Source organism: Dermochelys coriacea, chromosome 3 (assembly GCF_009764565.3).
Source record: "Dermochelys coriacea isolate rDerCor1 chromosome 3, rDerCor1.pri.v4, whole genome shotgun sequence".
NCBI classification, from domain to species: Eukaryota; Metazoa; Chordata; order Testudines; family Dermochelyidae; genus Dermochelys; species Dermochelys coriacea.
The window spans coordinates 36,917,163-36,932,479 of NC_050070.1; the positions used below are offsets into that span (position 1 = coordinate 36,917,163).

The following is a 15,317-nucleotide window of genomic DNA, read 5'->3' on the forward strand; positions in this document are numbered from 1 at the left end:
TTTGAAAATTTTACCCTGCATAACCTCACCTGGAATGTTGCATCAGTTCTGGGCACTACATGGCAGTACTAGGAAAATATGATAAATTAGAATAACTAAAATGATCCAGTGGCTAGAGGAAGTGGTTTGTGGGAATGATTAAAAGAGTTAAATATGTATAATTAGGCTAAGAGATAACTAAATGGGTCCGAGGACACACAATAGTTTTCAAATATGAGGTGTGTAAACACCAAAGTTGGGGAAGAATTATAAGAAGTGGTACATAGATGTATAACTAGAAGCTTTGGGCTGGTATAAGAAAGGCAGAATATCAGGAAAAACTTGCCAAAAAAAGGAAGTTGTGGAATTTTAAAACTACCCTGGGCAAAGTAGTAAACAATATTAGGAACAATCCTGCATTATCAAGGAGATGGACTGGATGGGACTCAATGGGTTTTTTTCATCTGTAACTGCTATGACCATATTAATTATATCTATCTTGCTATTTGCCTACCTATAGTCATCTCTATTGTCCCCAGGAGTGCAGTAGCTGAGTCCCTTTTTTGTGAATTTTGTGTTTTCGTTACAAGCCTCCTGGAATTCTCTGAGATGCTGGGTAGTAGGTTTTGGGGATTATCAGAAGGCATCTTGGAGGGTCAGATATTTGTACCCCTAGACATTGCTATCTGCCAGTTTATTCTTAACTTGCCCCCTTTTGCTTACAGTCAGCTACACCTGAAATAGTGCATACCTTTTATAGGACCTCAATAATACCTACACCCTGCTCCCTTTTTTATATAGGTATTATGAAGACCTATAGAAATATGTAACCACAATTTATATAAATGCTGCTTGTGCTACAAAGACAGAGTTTAAGGACAAGGAAACAGCCTTAACTTTGAATGTCTGTTCAGTGGTACCCAAAGGCTTTGTCCTTGACTCCCCTCTATTTTATGCCATCTCATTTCTGGCTTCAAGTGCTTAAAAGATTATGGAATTAAGACTCACATCTCCATGATACTGGTCAGCTGTATCTCCATTTTACAGATGGGGAAAACAGAGCCAAAAAGGTAAGTGACTTTCCCACCGTTACACCTTGAACTAGTGGACTGCTAAGAATACAACTCACGTATCCTGACTCCCAGTCCCCTTCTCTAAACATTAGTTCATAGTCTTTCCCTACAATTAGTCTTGAACCCTGGTGGTGTACTTTTATTTTTATTTTCTTCTTCTTTCTTTACCTCCTTCAGCCAGTATCAGCAGTAAAAGTGAACCTAGTCAAAGTTTGGGACTCTGGGGATGTTTCAGTTGGAAGTAGAAACTGGTGATAGGTTTTCATTGATGCAGTTTTGTTTATTTACAAGGATGTACAAAGCCCTGAAGAGAAAAAGAGCAGTTTCTTAGCTTACAGCCCCAAGACTCTAGTCAAAACCCAACCCTATAGCGCTCGCTCTCTCTTTTCCTTTTTCCAGGGTCACACTGTGCTTACAGCTTCTGCTTGGCTTTTCTTGCCTCTTTTTTCCTTTTTCTTGTCTATGACTTCAGTATCTGTGTGTTTTCTCACATTGCTACACATACCTATGGAAAGCAATACTTTGCTCCAAAGCTCCTCAGTGGGTTTATCACACACACCTTTTGTCTTAGGTGGCGCTTATGTTTACAATTGTGTTAACTGAAGGGTGACATCATATCTATCATCCTCAATAGGGTTTCAACCTGACCTATAACAAGGTTTCACCCAAGTAATAACAATACATTGTATGATTGCTAAGACATGTTATCTTGAGTCAATTAAACCACCCACATCTCCCATAAAGAAAATAAAAACATCAAACATAGCCAAGGCAAAGCAAGAGTGTTAGAATCTATGATGGTCAGGGGTTGATTCCTTGAAGAAGACTATTAGACTGTCATAATGTGCCCAAATTAAACTCTGGAGTGATGGCAATACTGCAGAGTCCTTAAGAGGGTTCAAAGAGGCAGCCTAGCAGGTTTCACCTTTGCTGTTCTGTGTTTCCTCTTTAGATCTTTCTCTGTTTATGTTAACTGCTTAATTCCCAGTTGAAACACTGTGATTCTAACCCACATAAATGATTTAAATGTGCACTATTTATCTATTGATATAGATTCTCTGGCTTCATTAGATAGGATGGTTTTATCATATGTGTTCAGATACCCTGGTGATAAGCATATAAGATTAATTACCCAGTTCGATAAAAGCAATTATTCTAGCCAATTTTACCTCTGCTGAGAAATATACTTAGAGGTTCTCTGTTCAAAAAGCATTTTCAAAGCTCTTGTTGTGTGCTTAGCTTTAAAAAATAGTAGCCTCTCCATACTGGTCATGAGAGGTGTTCATTTACTATTAAAGGAACAGATTGGTTAGGGCACTAGCCATTGTATAGTGAGAATAATACAAAGTTATTTTACTATTTTTCTACTTGAATATGTGCTTGCTGTAAATGATTATTTATTTATAAGAAACATTGAACAGCTGTGACCAAATAAATGTATTTGCTAATGTAAACGAGCTGTGTTAACACTCACTCAATTTAGGCCAAAACATATAGGCAGCTAGCTAATGGTAGCTAATTTAAAGGTTTCTTCCTTCCCACTCCCAGAGGCTTAGTATAAACAACCTTTCTCTAAATGGAGAATTGTACAGATTTTTCCAAAAAAACAGCAATTCCAAAAACAAGTATGGAATACCCCACTCAAGCTTAAAGTAATAGCTGTCTACTGTTGGTATATGGATCAATATTAGTCTTTCAGATTCTTGTGACTTTTAGTTTAGATTACTTCTTACTCCCTTTGGACTCAGTCCTATGGGCAGTTGAGGGTGATTAACTGTGTACAGGATCAGGCTCATGATGATTAATCTTGGTACTGCACATCTCCTTTTAAATGATGCTGGTTCTGATCTATAGTGGAGTTTGAGATGACAGGGGTTTTGGAGCAAATTAAGCTTCGTTGTGGGACTAAAGCCCACGCACTTGAATAGCAGGTAATAGACAAACAAGGTCTGAAGGCCCAATTCTGGAGTGGCTCAGCTTGCATAACTCCCACTGAAGTCAATGGAATTTATAGCTGCTAAATAAGGCTCAATATATTGTAAACTGGTACGCCTGGCATTACTATTGTCTGGTAAATTGGGATCACTGCCTAAAAAGACAAAATAATAAAAAAGGGATGTGACATTGGAATGAATATTTTTGCAAATCAAGTCTGTTTAGTGAGTTATTGTTTTCAAGTGACTTAAGCTCTGATCCTGCAAACACTTATATGCATGCTTAACTTTACTGCCATTTTATTTGATTTTAATGGTACTACTCAGAGTAGTAAAATTGAGCATGTACAAAAGTGTTTTCAGGATTGGGCCTTAGAATGTATTTCCTCTTGTCAAAGTGTTAAAAACAATCACAGACTTGGAACCACCATAATGTTCTGCAAGGTGACGTAATACTTGCAATTTCCTATTCTTGCTACAATCAATCTCACAAATAATGGATTAACTTTATGCCATTTTCTTACTTGTCCTAAGTCATAGGAGTCAGAATATGTTATCAGAGACAGAGAGAGATGCCAGCCATTAAATTGTGGTGATAACTCATTCTTGTGACAAAAATTGTTACAAGAACAGAAAATGGCATAACATTTTCCCACACAATGCAATAAATATATTAATATTTTCAAAAATTATAATGATTATTGGAAATAATACCAATTCAATCTGGTTGATATTTTGCTTGACATGTGTTCCTATATTGTTTCATATTGTGTGAAGAGAAAATGTTCACCATTAAAAGATTAGTGTTTTCTAGCAGTTACCACACATGATATTTGAAATAATGCAGCATAGAGTAGGAAATAACTGCAGTAATTGTTAGCAAATGTTGACTTTTTAATGGCAACCATTATAAAGAGAGGCTTGATGCCAATGTAACAAGTGTCATCTTGATGGTTATCAGGACCTTAAGAACTAACATGACCCTTGACAACTTGAGCTAAAGGACTGAGGACGTGATCCAGCTCCCAAGTCAACTAGAAGATTCCCTCTGAGTTCAATGGGAGTTGATCAAGCCCTAAATCTCTAGCTATCGACTATGGCAGACTCAGTCCTGAAGGGGGACACAACACATATTGAACAGTGGTTTACAGCAACACCCTTATTAAATAGAAATAAATACTTGGCTGACCAGCTGTAGCATGGGTAGAGAAGAAGGAAGGTAAGAAGAACAAAAAAAACAAAGAATATAGAAAAGAAAGAGGGGGTGAAGCAAGGGGTAGGAAGAAAGAATGAAGAGAGGGAGAGGTAAGCTTAATGGGTGAAAAAGGAGGGGAAATTTAAGAGCAAAGGAAGAAGTAGAAGACCGATATCAGGAGGAAGAGAGTAAAGAGGCAACATAAAATGGAAGAGGACAGCAGGAGGCGATACAGAAAGAGATGAGAGGAAAAGACATGGAGAGAGAGAAAACAAAATGAGCAAGAGAGAGATTGAGAAACCCTTCCCTGCCAGAAGCAGCAGCTCTTCTCAGGCAGTGGTAGGAATCATGGTTTTTGGAACAACTGATTGAAATAATAGGAGATGGCAGGGGATGCCAATATCAACTCCTGGAAGGTAGGAGAGGAAATCTGGGGCAGACTGCAGAGGTGGGTGGGTAGAACTGAAAGGAGAGTGTCTGTCTTTTCATATATCTGAACAAAAGTTGATGATATATTTTAAATGTGTGAAATTTTAAGAGCACCTTTTTTTAATACTAAGTACCAAAATGAGTGTGCTCATCTGGAATTGCCAGTTGCTGAGCTTGTTAAAAAATTAGAGAGAACATTGACTGGGTGCACTCTACTGGCTAACTTCCTGAACTTCAGCCTTCACCTTAGCTCTACTAGCTCTTTGAACTATAATACATGACATCTATATATCTATGAACAGAGAATGCTAACTGCTGATGACACAAAAGAGACAGATTTATCCCTCGTGTAACTAAAATGACTTATACCAGAGATACATTTGCTGCAGTATTTCTAAACCAGACAATTAGTGCAAAATCCTTTTTCTTTTGACACTATTGACTCTAGTTTGCTGCTGGACCACATTGGATACTGTGGGCTCCAAAAGTTGTATGCCCTGTGTTAGGGGGCTTATTCCTTTATCCGCTTACTTCCCTGGTCCTTCTCGCATGAACAGAGAGCAACAATACCCAAAGTCCAAAGGTGCAAACAATTCAATGTTTATTGGGGTGAACTTCCAGCAAGCATGATTCTAGTTTCCTTCCTTAGTGTCCCCCTTCCCAGCTCTGACACCACTGAGCCTTACCTGTGTCCCTGTTCCCATTCACCCCCTTAGCAAAACATGATTCCAATTCCCCACCCCCATTCCCTGTTCCCATTTCCCCCCCCTTCCTGATTGATTGTAGACTATACAGTAAAACCTGAGTTCTGCTTAGCTATACCTTAACCAATCATTTTACTGAAATTTAACTAACCAATCCTAATATATTGTAACATGATTATTTAAGCAATTATATCCCACCACCTTAATTAGTTTACACCCAGCAAAATTAATTATACAGCAGACAGAAACAATCACAGACCCAGACAGAGATTATACAGACAAACAATAGGGAAATGGGGACTACAGTGATAGAACAACAAAGAAATAAGGATTTCACATCCCAGCTATTGATAAGTGAGTTCTTGCCAGACAGGATGCTATCAAATTAAGTTTCCTTTTACATCTTCTAGGCACTTCCCTTTCTCTGGAGGTGATAGGCATTATCAGGACAGGACTGTATTCCTAACAGCCCAATAGCACTTGATTTCAATGTGTCTAGTTTGGATGTGAAGAAGTGACTGGTCGTTTCACAGCTTATGGCTGCCTCTGCTGCTTAGCAAAGGCTTTAGCCTAAGAACAGGGCCTCAGACTGTCACAGTGAGAGAAGGACCTTACACCAGCAGACAATGATTTTGATTCTTCCTTTTATACCTCTATAACTAGCTAAGTGATAAGAATATACCTAAATTCTTAGAGTACAGGCCTTTACAGACAGGCCTGAATATCTTTATCCTAACACCCTACTTATCATTTCTACCTCACATTTTTGCGAGCACTGAAGTCTCTGTCAAACCCGGTGCATAATGCAATAGATTAGACCTAAATTATGCAGCACAGCCCCCAAATTTATGTAGCAGAGCTGCATGAAATTATTAAACAAACTGGGACTTATGTGGCATTGTTAACTGATAGCAGCTGAGCCTTGGGACAAAAAGAGAGAGAGAGAGCACAATCAGTAGGGACATTGCAAGAACCAGAGTGGAAGCTTGGAGGAGGAAGTAGCTGGTATGGGAACTGCTGCTAGATGGGAGCTCCAAAACTATGCAAATCAGTAGCTCTACAAGACACCCACTTTCCTCTGCTGCACAGCTCAAAAGCTGCACAGGAGGGCTAGGTTGCTGATGTGGAAAGCTAAGGTTTTAGGGAAAGCAGAACTCCCTTCCCTTTCATTTTAGGAGATTACGTGGCATCTTGAAAATAGGTAATTACACAGCTATTTGTATCCTCAAAGTTGGATTATTCATAGGACCCTGTTCATGCCCATATGGACTAATTCCTACAACCCAAATACAGCCTGGGTCTGGGGAAGGGTAATTACCCACAAGTTTCTTCCATCTCTGGTTGTGTCACCTTCGTCCTCCTACTACTACATAAGTATACTATGGGGGTTTGCCCACCCCACTGCTTCTGCTTTCTAGAAGGTTGCATTGGGAAACCTAGATCTGTACTCAGATTTCACTCAGACATCTTCTTCATTTCTGATGTCTTGTCTGGATAAAGTGGGGTTGGATAGTGTAGAGCCACAAATTCTTGATATATCTTAGAGAGAAAGGTGGGAAAGGTAATATCTTTTATTGGACAAACTTCTGAGACAAACTTTTGGTTTCCACATATTTCCTCTTCAGGAAAATGTACAAAGTAGCTGAGCCTCTCAGTAATAGTGACAACAGTGTAATTAGGTTCAACATCCAAAGAGCAGGTAGGGTATCAAAAACTGACATAATGACACTAAACTTGAGAAAGGAAGATATCAATAAAGTCAGATGATTAGTCAGAAAGGACTTAAAATTAAAAGAAGTAAAAGTTTTAGATGTAGCATGAATGTTAGTTAGAGGAAACAATAGATTTCGAGAAGGAATGTGTGCTACTGAACAAAATAGGATTTAGAAAGGCAAGAAGTAAACAAATATGACCAATAAGCAAAGTTTAAGAGGTTATTTGAGCAAATGAGAGATGCTTCACAATTTGGAAATCTAATCCTAGTGAAGCCAATAAACAGTGTTTAATATATTTATAAATAATCTGGAAAGTGGGGAGGATTAACAACAACATAGTGACATTTGAAGATGACAAAAGATTATTTAGGTTAATCAAGTCCGAAGAAGACTATGAGGAACTTAACCAATCTAGGTGAATGGGTCACATGATGGCAAATTAAATTAAATGCAAAGTTATGTTAAAAAAAAGTGTACCGCTCATACACATTACAGGTTTCTAAAACAATTGTATCAACTCAGAATAGGAATCTGGGTATCCCTGAGGAAAAGCTCAATAAAGACTTCTGCACAATGTGCAACTGGTCAAAAACCCAAGATGTTAGGATGCATAAGAAAAGTGGTGGAGAATCATATGGTAAATTGTATAATACCAATATATTCAGAATAATAGTACAGTCACGATGTGGAATACTATGTTCAATACTCACCACCCCACCTCAATAATGATTTTGTGGAATAAGAGGGGGTTCAGAAAACATCAATCAGAACGATTAAGAGCATGGAAACACTTTCCTGTATAAAAGAGAGATTCTTTACAAAAAAAAAAAAACCTTTAAAAACAGACTTCAAAGAGAAATTGCAGAGCAACAATTCATTTGCAAACTTAACACCCTCAATTTGGGCTTGAATAGGGATTGGGAGTGGCTGGCTCACTACAAAAGCAATTTTCCCTCCTCATCAATTATTTGGAGTGGACTACATCCAGCCTGACTGAATTGGCCTTCAACATCGATTCTCCACTAGTAAGGTAACTCCCTTCTCTTCATGTGCCAATATATATTTATGCCTGTATCTGTAATTTTCACTCCATGCATCTGAAGAAGTGGGGGTTTTACCCATGAAAACTTATGCCCAAATAAATCTGTTAGTCTTTACGGTGCTGTTGGACTCCTCATTGTTTTTGTGGATACAGACTAACACAGCTACCCCTCTGATACTTGAGAAAATTAGGATTGTTTATTTTAGAAAAGAGATGAATAAGAGAGGACATAATAAGACTACACAAAATAATAAATGATGTAGAGAAGTACACTAGGAGCATCTGTTTTCCCTGTCTCATAACACAAGAAGAAGGGGATATTCAATTAATGTAAAAGATAACTGGAAATTTTTTAAGAACACTTTAATAAATGCCCCCAAAATCACAATCCCACAACAGAGGGAAAAGGTTCTACTGGTTAAAAAGGGTAGGGTTTTTTTGGTTTAGAGGGGAAGTGAAGGCAGCTATAAAATATAATATATAACACATAGAAGAAATGGAAAGTTGATAGTAATGAATATAAACAGAAGCTAGGAATTGTAGAAAATTGATAATGGAAAAAAGGGGCACAGAAGAACCAGAGAATCATAAAATCATAGAATATCAGGGTTGGAAGGGACCTCAAGAGGTCATCTAGAAATCTATGGATAGCAGAATTAAGGGCAGAAAGCAGGAATTTTTTCAATATGTTAGGAACAAAAGGAATTCTAGCAATGGTATTGGTCCGTTACAGGATGGAAATGAAGAATTATTGATAATAATGCTGAAAAGGCAGAAGTATTTAATAAATATTTCTCTTCTGTTTCTGTAAAAAAGCAGATTATGTAATCAGATAATATCAACACTCAGTCCATTCTACTAGTATCTCAAGAGGATGTTAAACAACAACTACTAAAAGCTAGACAATTTAAATCAGCATTCAGATTTTTTCAAGAGCTGGCCAAGGAGGTAGATGGACCACTAATATTAATTTTTAATAATTCTTGGAACACTGGGAAAGTTCCAAAAGCCTGAAAGAAAGCTAAAGTTGTGCTGATTTTTAAAAAGAGTAAATGGAATGACATGGGTAATTACAGGCCTGTCCGTCTGACATCAATCCTGGCAAGATAATGGACCAGCTGATACAGGACTTGATTAATAAAGAATTAAAGGAGGGTAATATAAATAATGCCATCCAACATAGACTGATGGCAAACAGATCCTGTCAAACTGGTATTTTTTATGAGATTATGAATTTGGTTGATAAAGGTAATAGTGTTGAAGTTATATACTCAGACTTCTGCAAGGCATTTGACTTGGTACCACATGACATTTAAATTAAAAAACTAGAATGATATAGGTCTCACAATGCAACTGTAAACAGAAAATCATCATCAAGCAGTTGTGTTTCCAGTGGGTTGCACATGGATTGGTTCTTGACTATTTAACATTTTTATCAAAAAGCTGGAAAAAAACATTAAATTATCACTGATCAAGTTTACAGTTGATGCAAAAAATGGGGGAGTAGTAAATAATGAAGAGGACAGGTCACTGATTCAGAACAATCTGGATTGTTTGGTTAAGTGGGTGCAAGCAAACAATGTGCATTTTAATGTGGCTAAATGTATGCATCTAGGAACAAAGAATATAGGCCACACTTCCAGGATGGGGGACTCTATCCTGGGAAGCAGTGACTGTCAACAAGATCTGGGGGTCATGGTGGATAATCAGCTGAACATGAGCTCCCAGGGTGATGCTATGGCCAAAAGGGCTAATGCAATCCTTAGATGCATAAACAGCAGAATCTTAAGTAGGAGCAGAAAGTTTATTTTAGCTCAGTATTTTGGGTTAGATCAATGGTCCATCTCGCCCAACATATAACATTGGCTGGTGCCAAATGCTCCAGTCCCAGCTTCTAGCAGCCATAGATTTAGGGACACCCAGAGCATGGGATTGCAGCCCTGACCATTTTGGCTAACATCTATTGATGGACCTACCCTCTATGAACTTATCTGATTCTATGTTGAACTCCATTATACTTTTGGTATTCACAACATCCCTTGTTAATAAGTTCCAGGTTGACTACGTATTGTGGCACCGATGTGACACTGCTAGAATACTGTGTCCAGTTCTGGTGTCGACAGTTCAAAATGGATGTTGATAAATTAAGGAGCATTCAGAGAAGAGCCCTGTTTAAATTATTAGAAAACATTGCTTACAACGATAAAGTCAAGGAGCTTGATTACGGTCTACAAGGGGAGCAAATATTTAATAATGAGCTCTTCAGTCTAGCAGAGAGAGTTATAACATGATGCAATCGCTGGAATTTGAAGCTAGACAAATTCAGACAGGAAATAAGGCATACATTTTTAACAATGAGAATAAAAAACATTGGAATACTTTACCAAGGGTGATAGTGGATTCTCTCCATCACTGACAATTTTTAAATAAAGATCAGATTGTTTTTCTAAAAGATATGCTCTAGGAATTATTTTGAGGAAATTTTATGGCCTGTGCTCCGCAAGACATCAAAGTAGACGATCACAATTATGCCATCTGGTCTTGAGTTCTGTGAATGAATTAGAAAGGTGGAAAATTTAAAACTGACAAAACTAAATACTTCTGCACACAACTCATAATTTGTGAAACTCATTGTCACTGGATTTCATATAAACAAATAAATTAGCAAAGTTCAGAGATATCAGACATTTATATGGATAACAAACTAAAAGTCTTGGACAGGTCACAGGCAAAGAAACCAAAAAATCACGGCCCATGACTTATCCATGACTTTTACAAAAAATACTCATGATTGAATCTTGGGGGAGCTTGCTGTGGGGGAGGAACCCCAGGGGCCTTGCCACTCCGGCTGAGGCAGGGAAAGGGTGTCCCCGGGGGCCTGCCCCCACTCTGGTCGACTCAGGGAGGGGGAATCCTGGGCAGAAATCACGGCAGTCACAGAATCTGTCACTTCATGTGACCTCTGTGACAGACATGGAGCCCTAATAATGGTCAGTGCTGGATAGTGGATGCTGGACTAAATGGATTTAGTCTGATCAGAATGGCAATTGCTATGTTCCTATTTTGATGCTACAGTTGTGTATAAATTGTTCCTAAAATTGATAAGTAGACTGTTTTTGTACATATACAGATGTATGTACTATAGCTATATATAAATTTATTAATTGTATAGAATATATTTAAAACGTATGCAATATCATAAATTATGCTATATATAATCCATCCAGAATTAATAAAAGCTGTGTAAATATATGTGAATGAAATATATAACTACAGATGTGTGTATATGTACAAATAAAATATTCCTAAATAAATACAAACAATGAAAGTAGAATCACCACTTCTTACATGTGGGAGTGATCCAAGGTATTGATGTGTATAATTCTGTCTTGGATACCCTCTCAAGCTATCTTCCTTAAACATATGAATATCCTTCATCAAAAGGAGGCAGTGGTATTTTTAAATACAAACATATAAAATAAAAAGCTTAATGGAATACAGTAGGGTTGAGTCTATTTTGAGTGTTTGATGGTATTTGGATTAGAGGCAGCAAGTGGCAATTACTAGATGGCTTTGTGGGGGATGGGCACACCCTTGTGTCACTGTTTACCCTCAGTCTAGGATTGTCCCAGATGTTTTGCATTGGGTACACAAAGGATCTTTCAAGCCTGTTGCTAAATCCTGGCTCATTGGAGGATCTGTTGGCTTACTTTTATATGGTCTGCTCGTGAAGAGTACATTTTACCACTTGGACCATTGCAAAGATGTGATTGCTTGCAAGACGATGGAAAGCTTGGATGCCCACCTGGCTTGATGGAATTCAGTAACAGTTGGGATGCAGTGAAGCTGGACAGGTAATAGCTCTAGCACATAGCAGAGAGAACCTCCTATTCTGTGCTGTCTTTATCCAGAATACCTAGTAATCATTGCTTACACTAATTATGTGAGGTTTCAGAGTAGCAGCCGTGTTAGTCTGTATTCGCAAAAAGAAAAGGAGTACTTGTGGCACCTTAGAGACTAACAAATTTATTAGAGCATAAGCTTTCGTGAGCTACAGCTCACTTCATCGGATGCATTTGGTGGAAAAAACAGAGGAGAGATTTATATACACACACACAGAGAACATGAAACAATGGGTTTATCATACACACTGTAAGGAGAGTGATCACTTAAGATAAGCCATCACCAGCAGCAGGGGGGGGAAAGGAGGAAAACCTTTCATGGTGACAAGCAAGGTAGGCTAATTCCAGCAGTTAACAAGAATATCAGAGGAACAGTGGGGGGTGGGGTGGGAGGGAGAAATACCATGGGGAAATAGTTTTACTTTGTGTAATGACTCATCCATTCCCAGTCTCTATTCAAGCCTAAGATTGACAGAGCCAGAAGAGTACCCAGAAGTCACCTACTACAGGACAGGCCCAACAAAGAAAACAACAGAACGCCACTAGCCATCACCTTCAGCCCCCAACTAAAACCTCTCCAATGCATCATCAAGGATCTACAACCTATCCTGAAGGACGACCCATCACTCTCACAGATCTTGGGAGACAGACCAGTCCTTGCTTACAGACAGCCCCCCAATCTGAAGCAAATACTCACCAGCAACCACACACCACACAACAGAACCAGTAACCCAGGAACCTATCCTTGCAACAAAGCCCGTTGCCAACTCTGTCCACATATCTATTCAGGAGACACCATCATAGGGCCTAATCACATCAGCCACACTATCAGAAGCTCGTTCACCTGCGCATCTACCAATGTGATATATGCCATCATGTGCCAGCAATGCCCCTCTGCCATGTACATTGGCCAAACTGGACAGTCTCTACGTAAAAGAATGAATGGACATAAATCAGACGTCAAGAATTATAACATTCAAAAACCAGTTGGAGAACACTTCAATCTCTCTGGTCACTCGATCACAGACCTAAGAGTGGCTATACTTCAACAAAAAAGCTTCAAAAACAGACTCCAACGAGAGACTGCTGAATTGGAATTAATTTGCAAACTGGATACAATTAATTTAGGCTTGAATAGAGACTGGGAATGGATGAGTCATTACACAAAGTAAAACTATTTCCCCATGGTATTTCTCCCTCCCACCCCACCCCCCACTGTTCCTCTGATGTTCTTGTTAACTGCTGGAATTAGCCTACCTTGCTTGTCACCATGAAAGGTTTTCCTCTTTTCCCCCCCCTGCTGCTGGTGATGGCTTATCTTAAGTGATCACTCTCCTTACAGTGTGTATGATAAACCCATTGTTTCATGTTCTCTGTGTGTGTGTGTGTGTGTGTGTGTATATAAATCTCTCCTCTGCTTTTTCCACCAAATGCATCCGATGAAGTGAGCTGTAGCTCACGAAAGCTTATGCTCTAATAAATTTGTTAGTCTCTAAGGTGCCACGGGTACTCCTTTTCTTTTTGCGAATACAGACTAACACGGCTGCTACTCTGAAACCTGTCATTAATTAGGAAATATTTGTTCAGGCCATCTCCAGCTTATAAACTCTTTTTGCCATATAATACCATAATATAGTCCATACATATATGTATGTCGATAGGTATAGACAAATATAGAATCTCTAACTAAAACAAAAGACAAGGCTGCAGGCTTTCTGAGACTTTTTAAATTCAGTTATGTGCAGTGCGTTCACTCGAACTAGAGCAAGTTGGAACATTTTTGATTAAATGTATTTTTAATTAAATATGCTATTTTGTCAAAGGTGAAACATTTTGAAGAGAAGTTTTGATTTCAATGAAGTTTTTGACACTAAGATTTTTGAGATTTAGGGCTCTCTGGTCATTTCTGAAAAGACCTGAGTGGAAAAGTTGCAGAATTCCATTATGCAAAAATGTTTGACAGGTCTTGGTTTCACTCTAGTATGCAACAAAACCAAATTTGAAACCTTAAAAGTTGGGAAAAGAAATTACCATTAAAGGGTATATAATAGTGCTATTATGATCATTTTAACATTATAATTGGAAAGGAGTTGCATTGTTTGTACAATGGCTCAAATTCACACTGGCAAGCAGCCTCTTTTCAAACAAGTTACTCTAGATTTTGAAAGGCTATTACTTCATCAAATGTTTTGTTCAGAAAGTATTTTAATCTTTTCAGACAGCTATAAAACTTAAGTTTTTCCAAATAGATTTCTAGATAACAGTGTGATAGCGCTAGTGAATACATAGCTAGAGAAACAGTAGATTCACATTTATTTTCCATCTTAGTCCAAGACACTTTATTTAGGCTATTCTGGAAGAGTGAGGATTTATAAATTAAGCATTTATAAATGAATTTAATAAAGGAACTGGAGATGGTTCAGGTGACTGGTTATGAGATAGAGCTTTTCATCTCCTGGAATCTGGTTTGAATCCAATCAGCTTTCTAGGTGTGGAAATTGTTACAACCTACTAGCTGTCCAGTGGCTCCTCTTAAATGAGGTGGTGATTTCAGTCCCAGTGCTGAGAGGACAAATGACCTCAACTGGAACCAGGGGTGTAGAACTGAATGGTAACTGAGCTACTTTCTCACTTTTACAGATTGCTCCTCTGCTTAAGGCCCATTAAATGACACTATTTGTGCTTGTATCTAATCTCTGATTAGCTGAGAGCTTCATTCTGCAGGGCTGTCAATGTGGCAGCTTTCACAAAAGCTAACTTAAGAAAAGTGAATAAATAAAGCAATTTAGAAAAAGCTCATGGAAGAAAAACATAATTTGGAATTGGAGAGAGGGGCAGTATCCATGGAAACTTTTATTCTGGGGGGAGAGGGTCTCTTACACAGCTTTGTGGAACTCAGCTGTCACTCCACAACTCTTTCTGTGCTGGCCTGACTTCCCACAGGATCAATTAAGTAAGAGGGTCTCCATAAGCAGGAGTAAATATACCCGCATAAGAATGGATGGGGTTTGGGCCATACAGCTGTAAATGTATTTTATTATTGAGCTTAGTGGTCATTGCTGAATGCAATTTTCATCACTTAGTTAATTTCTTAGCACAGTGCCCAAGGAGCTCCTTGTTCAACTATTGCATTAATGAGAGCTTTATGCATGTTGCACTGAAAATATATACAAATAAACCAAAATTTCAAAACCAGCCTCCGTTATTTCAGGTTGAATTATTTATGCCTGCAAGTGGAAGTCATTTGGAAGCCTAACTAAGGCTGTGAATCAGGAAAATGTGCTTAAATGGGACTTAAGAACATATGTAAAGTTAACCACATGCTTAAATGGGACTTAAGCACA

General features: G+C 38.3%; 1 protein-coding gene and 1 long non-coding RNA gene across 20 annotated transcripts in view; one reads left to right on the forward strand and one right to left on the reverse strand.

Annotated features, from left to right (window-relative positions):
* Positions 1 to 15,317, forward strand: part of MYT1L (myelin transcription factor 1 like) — a 394,424-nt gene that overhangs the window by 175,643 nt on the left and 203,464 nt on the right. The window lies entirely within an intron of this gene.
* Positions 6,867 to 13,049, reverse strand: LOC122459235. The gene is made up of 3 exons (XR_006279774.1): positions 13,024 to 13,049; positions 10,681 to 10,682; positions 6,867 to 7,862 (listed from the first exon to the last, which is right to left on the reverse strand). It is a non-coding gene; the product is annotated as an uncharacterized LOC122459235 (long non-coding RNA).